Source organism: Mauremys reevesii, linkage group 1, assembly GCF_016161935.1.
Source record: "Mauremys reevesii isolate NIE-2019 linkage group 1, ASM1616193v1, whole genome shotgun sequence".
Taxonomy (NCBI): domain Eukaryota; kingdom Metazoa; phylum Chordata; order Testudines; family Geoemydidae; genus Mauremys; species Mauremys reevesii.
This window is the reverse complement of record NC_052623.1, coordinates 170,671,378-170,680,302: the sequence shown is the minus strand read 5'-3', so window position 1 is coordinate 170,680,302 and position 8,925 is coordinate 170,671,378. Positions and strand designations below refer to the sequence as shown.

Genomic DNA, 8,925 nt, shown 5'->3' with positions numbered 1-8,925 from the left:
GCATCTACACTAGGGCTTTTGCTGATATAGAGTAGACCTCGCCATAGACTTTAAGGCCAGAAGGGACCGGGGACCCCTACTACCGTGTAATCTGACCTCCTGCATAACACCTAAGAATCTAACTTAATAATTTCTGCAATAAGCCCATAAGTTCAGGTGTCTATAACCCTAAAAATGTTCTAGAAGTTCTAGAATGTATTGCTGGAGGGGATGGAGCAGCCACTGCAAAACCCAAGATTGAACTAGGGAGCAGGGAACAGGACCCAAAAGAAACTGGAATGGGCCTGGGAGCAGGCCGGGATCCCTGGAACTGTCCTTTTCAGCCTGGGGCCAGCTGTCTCCCCTATTCTCCCACCAGCCAAGTCACAGTACCTCCCCTCACTCCCTCTCCTCTCCCTTCACCCCTCCCATTCACAGGGAGCTTCTGCCTCTCCCCAGTATGGGCTGAGAAGTTTTCAGAAAGGAAATCTGGGAATAGGCAAGTTCTTGGGAGAAGACTTGGCCTGGATTTTGTGTCATTTTGAGTTCCTTTTGTGAATAAAACCAACCCACAGGAGGTGGATAAGTTTTGACTCATTACAACTAGAATGAACTGTTTAAAAGCAAAGTGGAAGAAATTCATGTTGTGGTGTTGCCTTCTGTTTAGACCGTGAACTAACATATAGGGTGATGGCTTCCCCTCTGTTCTTCTGATGGGTACATATGGACTAGAGATCCACTTGTACTGAAATTAGACACTCGTGTGTGCCTCAACTGTACCCTTCTCCAAGATTGATAAAAGCGTGGTAAACTCTTGCAGTATTTGACATTTTTGCTCCTGGAGTCATGCAATTATACGAGAATCTCAGTTTTCATTAAATAAAAATGGACGGTTCTAGTCCTCCTGATTGCAGAGAAAAGCTTGAAGAAGCACACCCTATCACCTCAAAAAGCTTAAGGCAAATCAAAACAATTCCATTTAAATATGACTTCTGAATAGAGCTGGTTGGAACATTTTCAGCAAAATGTTTCACAGAGACATATGAATTTCATAGAAGGGGGCGCAGCAAGGGGGAGACTCAGGATATGTCTACAAGTGCTACAGTAGCATAGCTGCAGCTACACTGCTGAAACACTGTAGTGTAGACACTTACTATGGCAACAGAAGGGATTTTTCTATCAGTGTACCATAGGTAATCTCCCTGCCCCTCCCAAAAGGCAGAAGCTATGTTGATGGAGGAATTCTGGTATAAACCAGTTCTTACTGGCTTGCTCATATGCGGGTTAGGGCACTAGGGAGGAAGACAAAGGTTCAAATCCCAGAGTAATCTGGGATGAAACCCTCTGCCACACATCCCGACACGCTTCCCTAATTGAAAAGCTCAGGTTTCAATCTGAAAACAGACCTCGTAGTAACGGGTGACTCTTAACCACACAGACATTTGTTGGAATAGTAATATGGCAAAACACAAAATTTCCGATAAATTCTTGGAATGTATTGATGACAACTTTTTGTTTCAGCAAGTGGAGGCGGTAACCAGGGAACAAGTCATTTTAGACTTGAATCTCAGCAACAGAGAAGAATTGGTTGTAAATTTAAAGGCGGTAGGCAGTTTGGGTGAAAGTGATCATGAAATAATAGTTTTCATGATTCTAAGGAAAGGAAGGAATATGAACAGCAGAATAAGGACAATTGACTTAAAAAAAGCAGACTGTAACAAACTCAGAGAACTGGTATGTAAGGTCCCGTGGGAAGAAAAATCTAATAGATAAAGTAGTTAAGGAGACTTGGCAGTTTCTCAAGGAGAAAACAGTAAAGGCACAACTACAAACTATCCTAATGCAAAGGAAACATAAGAAGAATAGGAAACGGTCAATATGGCTCTATCAGGAGCTCTTTTAAATCAAAAAGGAATCCTACAAACTGTGGAATAGAGAATAAGTAGTAGTACTGCTGAAAAGAATCTAGGGATAATAGTGGATCATAAATTGAATATGAGTCAACAATATGTTGCTGTTGCAAAAAAGGCTAACATAATTATGGGATCTATTAACAGGAGTGTTGTATGTAAGGCAAGGGAAGTAATTGTCCCACTCTGCTTGGCACTAGTGAGGCTTCAGCTGTAGTGTTCAGTTCTGGGCACCACACTTAAGGAAAAATGTGGACAAATTGGAGAGTCCCTTGGAAAGCAACAAAAATGATAAAAGGTTTAGAAAACCTAACCTATGAGGAAGCGTTAAAAGAACTGGGCATGTAGTCTAGAGAAAGAAGACTGAGGAGGGACCTAATCATCTTCAGATATATTTAGGGCTGTTATAAAGGGGACTATGATCAACTGTTCTCCATGTTCATTGAAGGTGAGCTTAATTTGCAACAAGGCTAATATTTCGATTGGATATTAGGAAAAACTTCCTAATTATAAGGATAGTTAAGCTCTGAAATAAGCTTTCAAGGAAAGTTGTGGAAGCCCAATCACTGGAGATTTTTAAGAACTGGTTGGATAATCACTTGTCAAGGAGGGTCTAGATTTACTTGTTCCTGCCTCGGTGCAGGGGGCTGGAGTTGGGGACCTCACAAGATCACTTCCAGTCCTACATTTCTATACAATTTTATTTCCTCAAACATACTGAAAGGCTTGGGGGTCTTTTGTCTGTTCCAATGTGGAACGAAACCAAATTTCAAAAGTTGCCATACCCTGGAATTGTTGCCCTCCACTTGGTGCCACCCTGCCTCCTCTGAGGTACAGCGATCCTGGAATGAACCAGCCCACAAAACTGGCCAACTGGCAATGTGTACTGAGCACCTCTACAGGTTTCCCAGAACAGTTCCCTCAGAAAAGGCACAAGCCTGGGACAACCAGGGCAGGTGGCACTGGCAACCCCATGCTGTTGGGTGGGGGTCCACGCGTGGGTAAGCAGGGGGCTGTGCCAGCTCTCCGGGGTGATGGGCAGCGCGGGCCGTGGCTTTAGGAGAGTGGCGCGTGGCGCTGAGCCCTGGCTTTAACACTCCCCCGAGGCAGCACCCGCCCCTCCCCCACCAGGCCCCGATCCCGGGGGGCGGGAAGCAGAAGGTTCCAAAGCCCAACGGCCACGCTCGCGCCCCCCGGGAGCCAGTCCCTAACCGCCCCGGGGCCCAAGGCAGGCGAGAGAGTTGTTCCAGGCGCGCACGCGCGCTGCCGTCGACGTAGGCGTCACAGCGTCAAGCGGGACCGCTGTGTCCAATCCGCGGGAGGCGAGTGGGGGTGGAGGAGGAAGGCTGGGTAATGTTGTTGCGAGTCACCTGATTCTTATCGCCGCGGGTTGGGGCAGCCGCGCCGCGCCGCGCCGGGGACGGGACCGGGGAGGAAGCCCCTGGCCGAGGGGGACGGTGCTGGCGGGACCGGCGGCGACAGGCGAGCAGGGGGGTGCTGGGGTGAGCCCGCTGCGGCGCGCGGGGGTGGCAGCGGAGGGGGCTGGTGCTGCTGGGCTCGCGCAGGGGCAGTGAGCGCCGGGGTCCCGCGCGGCGGCGGGTGGGGGGATTGCCCGTGCTCGCCCCGGGTACCGGCCACTCGCGGGGCGGCGGGCGGGGGCCCCGTGCGCGGGCGGGGGAGGCGGGAGCACGCGCGGTCGCTGGGGGACCCCAGGTCACGTCGCCCTGCGCAGCGCTTTGAGATCGGCTGGGGGCGGCCCCAGCCCGGTTCTCCTGCTGCGGGGTGCCCCGTCCGTGCGCCGCGGCTGGAGGGGAGCTCGGTGGGCAGAGCGGAGGCGGGAGGGACCGTGTCTTCCCCTGGTCCCCGGGCAGCGACACGGCCAATGCGCCGGGACAGCTGCCCCAGCGCTGGCCTGCTCGGCCCGCGACTGCCCCGAGCGAGCGAGCAGGGGTCGCCCCGGCCCGTTAAGCCGGGGGGAGCCGTGCGGGGCCGAGCGCTGAGCTGTTGCTTGTTAGCCCGGCGGGCTGAGCAGCTCTGCGCAGCCGTCGGGGCCCGTGTAGGGAAAGGTAAATAGAAGCTGCCCCCTCTCCCCGCCCGCGTGGCTTTGTGTCTTCAGGTTTTTCCACTGAACTCTGGCAGATAGCAGCAGCTGGCTTCGGCGCGGCCAGCACGCCGCTTGCTCGCTTGCAGAGTCTGGCATCGGATTATTCTTCTTTTCCCTTCTGCATGTGCACATGCCCGTGTGCTCCAGGCACATCATACGCGCCCGAACACTGGAAAATCTTCCTCCTCCTCAAAACAAAGGAGCCCCTCAGTGTTACTAATTTGGGATTAACTGTTTGATTTTGATGATAAAATATCTTCTACAAATCCTAAATCTGAACATTACAGTATCTGTCATCAGTTGTAGTAGCCCAGGAGGATTCATTTTAGACTTTCCTGGGGAGATGTACATTTTATCTGTACGGTGAGATGCCTAGCATGTGAAGGGCAATGTAAAATAAAATTGAAAATGAGAATTATGGAGGAATCATCACCAATTTCACTGCTAAATTAGCATTTAGAGGACATGTATTGGCATTTTTAGCACCATAATATTGTAGTAATTTCAAATTCATACAGCACTGCAACTTTGTAAGTGCTAGAGTCTGTCATTTTTTTCTTCTATTTTGATCAATTATGAGCAATTATACAGTTTCAAAACATTAAGGATAAAAGCGAAAATAGTTTGACACACACATTTGAGATATGTGGATGAAAAGTAAGAGCACGGTGGTGGTGTTTATACGTGAAAGTTATAGTCCGTGCCAGGGGACAACCCCAAGTTATGCTTACACAACTCTCGCAAAGAAAAACCCAGTGAAGGCACAGGTCTCAGAGCCCAGGCTCCAGCCTCAGTAGGAACACCCACACTGTTATTTTTAGCCCTGCAAGGTGAGCCCCAGCAGCTGGAGTCAATTGACCCAGGCACTGCAACTCAGCACAATGGATTTCTTTGCAGCGTATTAATACCCTAAGAGTGATTATGCTCCCCTGAACTCTGAAGTAATGCTGTAGTTGTCTGTTCAAAATCATTGCCGTAGTCAAAAACAAACATGGGTTTGAAATTCCCATAGCACACTAAATTCAATATAAATTTTCATGCTTTTGTGGATTTGTCAATCTTAATATTGTTCTAAACTGTGTGTGTTTAAATTTGTAGGCTCCAATCCTGTAAACGGTTGTGTATGTAAGTAATTTTACTGAATTAATTTGGACTATTCATGTGTACGACTGTTTGCAAGATTGGGGACCTAGTTAATACGTTGTTTGATGCTAAACAGTTTCAAGCACTTCATAATGAGGGAATATTTTAGGCTGTGTTAATTTGGTTTTAGTATAAAGTATCAGAAGTTGCTTCTGGCTATTGGGGTCAGCATGTGTTAGATTGTTGCCCTTATCATTTGCTGCTGTTGGAATCACCCAATGTAAAAACTGTCCTTAGACTAGGCAACAAAATATAACATGACACCACCATTGTGGGTGTGAAAGGGGTGTTTTCATACATGAGTGATAGGATAGAGTCTCAAGTAATCTTATTCCAAAATTCATGAAATTATAATCTGCAGAAACATAGATCAAATAGGCAGAATTCTTCTTTCCTGTTAGTAAATTCAGGAAATTTATGTTCACTTGAGTCCCACACACACTTTTTGGTATATCCTGCACCAATTTTTTCCAATGCATGGGGCATGCTAGCTAGGCGTAGGCCTCTTAGTTGTTTTCCAGAATTTCAGTTTAAAAAAACCCAACCAATAAATCTGTAGCTGTTGTGATTGTGGAAAGAATCTTTTTGAGCCTGTATTTGCTGTAGAGTTACTGCAGGTCTTGGCCACACATGATTACCCTTAACTCAGCTGCTGTGGTGCTTTTAGCTTGAGTTGATTGATTGAGGAGGGGAGAATAGGCTAAAACTTGAATGATGGCAACTCGTCAGCCGTTAGTTTGCATCCACCCTACAGAGTGTGTTAACACCACTGAAGTGCTGCTAGTCCTCCAGTGCCTTCCTCATCTCCCACCCTGTGCCCAGAAAATACCAACAAGAAAGAATTCTTAGAGTGGCCCAGTTTACTACAGCACTAAGAACCATGAGATGTGCCCCCAGAAATCTAGTTTCACACACAAATGAGTGCACTTCCAGTGTGGATACAACTCTAATATTGTTTTACATTGTGGCCACTCTCACTCCATTTAGGCTAAGGCCTCATCTCCACTAGGAAAAGTCTTGTTCTGAACTCGCATTAGGTAATACATGATAGTTTTTATTTTTCACATGAGTTAGTAGGTCAAGGTTCCAATGGGAGAACCTAGGGTTTACTTCAACCAGCTAACTTGTGTGACTACTACAAATTGCTTTGCTTTCACTAGGATTTTACCTTGTGTTAGTTACTGCATGTTAGCTGACATGAGTTAACAATACCCCTTTTCCTACCCAATACACACCCAACTTGCCATGAGTAACTTGAGCATAGATAATTAAAGTTATCTCCACTATGAAGACACCCTACAGGAAGCTAGGGTATATCACGTGGCCTGCTAACATGTCTTCAGATGTTAGTCTGAATCTTGTTGTGCGTTGAGGTCTTTTCAGTCATGTTAAGACAACGCAATTGAAAACCAGACCTGTTTTCCTTTTCCATGGGGTCATTTCTTTATGAGCAGATCTTGGATGGTATATTAGTTGATGTGTATATACCTATGGTAGGTACATAGGTCACAATAGCTGAGAGCTTTTCAAATATTAAAGACTCTTTTCCTCACAGGCCTCATATGAGGTAGGAAAGTTTAATCCATATTTTCTATGTGAAGACTGAGGTACAGAGAGACTGACTTGCCTGAGGTCGCACATGGAGTCTGGGTGACTAAGCTGCAAATTGAAGCTAGGTCTCCTGAGTAGTTGTCCTGTGCCTAACCACGAGATTATCTTCCCTTCCCTATGTCCTGCATATTGTAGTCAAATTTATTTATGCCTCTGTCCTCACTGAGGTGAAATCTTCAAAATTTTTACTTTTAAATTTTTTATTCAGTCTACTTTCTGAAAACTTATTTCAGTTTTGCAAATGTTTATTTGAAAAGCTTTTTCAATTGAATATAAAAGTGGGCAGGGTTATATTTTTAGATCAAGTATTTTAAAATTGTTTCTCAAATATAACTGCTTCTGTTAGAGCCAAGAGTCATCATGAAGGATTTTTCTCAGATTAGTAATTAATAGATAAGAATTCTGCACAGTTAGTTCCCTGTTTTATTATACATGTTTGTACACCTGTGTATGTATTCAAACAGTTTCCCCAGTACTAATCAACTAACAAAATCTTTAGGGCTGTGTTTAAAGCCATTGCATGTCATTTTCCATACTTAAACAATGTTAAAGAATTAAGAAATTCTTGAATTAAGAAATGAAACGATTTAAATATAAAATATATGAAACAATTCACATATTTAGGAGGGAATGAGTTTGCATAGCTTCTAAGTCTTGAGGGTAAAGGTGAAGGATTTTACCTTTTAAATAAAGCCAGGAGCTGACAGTAAACTCTTAAATAGTGAACCAGAAAACTTGTATAAAAATTTAAGAATATTTTTTTCTCTAACCCTGGGAGTGTTCATAAATGTGAATGTTTATTCTGGAACTTGTCTCAATGTGAGACACTTCTTTGTGAGTGTAAAGTAATGGTGTCTGAAGGTGGGTAGAAGTTTAGAAGGTGCAGCCTTATGACCATGTGATCTGCTTCATGGATTTAACACAAGTCATGTTACAACAATTTCACTCTTACCTTAAATCGACTTATTGTGGTCCATCCCAATTCTCTTTTAGAAAGTCAAACTGTCACAGTGCTTTTAAGTTTTTCTTGAAATGTGAGCTATGCCCACAATAGGTGTCTCTATAATTGCACTGTTTTTCACAAGAATTTCTTTTGAATGCTATTGGGGTGAGAATTTGTGGGGGATGGAAGATAGGAGTGGGGACTTCTAAATCCCATGCCCAACCTTAAAAATGTTTAAAATTAAAACTATTACCCAGAAAAGCTTAATAAAGCTATTACTGACCCTGACCCAAACAGTTAATGTTGGGTAACAAGTGAGTCAGACATGCTCTAAGATAAGAAAGAATTAGGTTTAGTAATGGAAACATTTTCTAGCTTTAGAATATTCTACTTTAGTATAGCTTCTTTGGGGAAATAATGTGCGAACTGCATTATTCGTTGTTGAAAACTTGCCTGATTTTAGTGCGGGGGGAGGGGCTTTTGTATTTTTTTTCCCCCATAAAGCTTCAGCTTCCAGAGTCTTACCACTGCATGGAAATCGTGGCTTTCATTTTTTGAAAAGGTAAACTCTTAGCTCCCATAACTTCTAAGAAAACCTGGACATGGTGAATCCTAAAACCTTTAAAAAAACAAAACAGAAGGCAAATTGAAACAATTCCAAGTCTGTTTTCAGAATCTCATGGATTTTTAAGACAAAAAAATGATTTTGATGGCCCCTGACTACTTAATTTCGATTCAGCAGAGCTCTGAATAATACTGTGATGATAATCCTGGGTCGGCCTAGGGACATACTAGATGACCTAATAAGCTCTTAATTAATTATATAATTTATGTAATTTCTGTAATTGAAGTACAATGTTAGTATTGTGCCAGATGCTTTGACTAGTGACTCAAAGAATACAATTTTGTTCTTAATTTATGAATGAGGTAACTGCTTCTTTTGTTTTATGTTGGGGGGGGGAAGCAAATGAATACTATTTTAATTTTTTTGTTTAAAAATCATCCTGGTTCCTTTAAAAATGTTTTCAAAGTAAAGATGAACAAAAACAGAATGCTTGTTCATGCCTTGTCAGCATAACATCATGAATCAGCAACTCTTAACTACTGCAAGCATCCTTCTGAAACATAACTCTGTATCCATAAAAGGAGAGTGAGTTGGGGGAAGGGGCATAGATATAAAACTGTTATTTAAAATCTATTGGTAACTTCTTGTTGAACTGCCAAGTAGCCACACT

General features: G+C 43.9%; 1 protein-coding gene across 5 annotated transcripts in view; it reads left to right on the top strand.

The window, feature by feature from the left end:
- Positions 1-3,106: 3,106 nt before the first annotated feature.
- The window catches only part of BACH1 (BTB domain and CNC homolog 1), a 44,185-nt gene continuing 38,366 nt past the window's right edge, over positions 3,107-8,925 (top strand). The window contains exon 1 of one of the 5 annotated variants that reach the window (XM_039520219.1): positions 3,107-3,239. The gene's annotated coding sequence lies outside the window, so the exon portion shown is untranslated. The other 4 variants (XM_039520234.1, XM_039520192.1, XM_039520201.1 and 1 more) reach the window with 4 other exon arrangements.